We start from the raw sequence: 1,257 nt of genomic DNA on the forward strand, positions 1-1,257 counted from the left end.
CGAGTAACAATTCTCTGGCACTCAGTAACAATTCTGTCTGTCCCTGAGTAACAATTCTCTGGCACTCAGTAACAATTCTGTCTGTCCCTGAGTAACAATTCTCTGGCACTCAGTAACAATTCTGTCTGTCCCTGAGTAACAATTCTCTGGCACTCAGTAACAATTGTGTGTCTGTGCAAGTAACAATTCTGTGTCTGTGCAAGTAACAATTTTGTGTCTGTGAGAGTAACAATTCTCTGGCACTCAGTAACAATTCTGTCTGTCCCTGAGTAACAATTCTCTGGCACTCAGTAACAATTCTGTCTGTCCCTGAGTATGAATTCTGTGGCCCTGAGTAACAATTCTGTCTCTGTGCGAGTAACAATTCTGTGTCTGTGCAAGTAACAATTTTGTGTCTGTGAGAGTAACAATTCTCTGGCACTCAGTAACAATTCTGTCTGTCCCTGAGTAACAATTCTCTGGCACTCAGTAACAATTCTGTCTTCCCTGAGTAACAATTCTCTGGCACTCAGTAACAATTCTGTCTGTCCCTGAGTATGAATTCTGTGGCCCTGAGTAACAATTCTGTCTCTGTGCGAGTAACAATTCTGTGTCTGTGCAAGTAACAATTTTGTGTCTGTGAGAGTAACAATTCTCTGGCACTCAGTAACAATTCTGTCTGTCCCTGAGTAACAATTCTCTGGCACTCAGTAACAATTCTGTCTGTCCCTGAGTATGAATTCTGTGGCCCTGAGTAACAATTGTGTGTCTGTGCAAGTAACAATTCTGTGTCTGTGCAAGTAACAATTTTGTGTCTGTGAGAGTAACAATTCTCTGGCACTCAGTAACAATTCTGTCTGTCCCTGAGTAACAATTCTCTGGCACTCAGTAACAATTCTGTCTGTCCCTGAGTAACAATTCTGTCTGTCCCTGAGTATGAATTCTGTGGCCCTGAGTAAGAATTCTCTGGCACTCAGTAACAATTCTGTCTGTCCCTGAGTATGAATTCTGTGGCCCTGAGTAACAATTGTGTGTCTGTGCAAGTAACAATTCTGTGTCTGTGCAAGTAACAATTTTGTGTCTGTGAGAGTAACAATTCTCTGGCACTCAGTAACAATTCTGTCTGTCCCTGAGTAACAATTCTCTGGCACTCAGTAACAATTCTGTCTGTCCCTGAGTATGAATTCTGTGGCCCTGAGTAACAATTCTGTCTCTGTGCGAGTAACAATTCTGTGTCTGTGCAAGTAACAATTTTGTGTCTGTGAGAGTAACAATTCT

Source organism: Staurois parvus, unplaced genomic scaffold (genome assembly GCF_062004578.1).
Source record: "Staurois parvus isolate SC_StPar_1 unplaced genomic scaffold, SC_StPar_1.0 ptg001764l, whole genome shotgun sequence".
NCBI lineage: Eukaryota > Metazoa > Chordata > Amphibia > Anura > Ranidae > Staurois > Staurois parvus.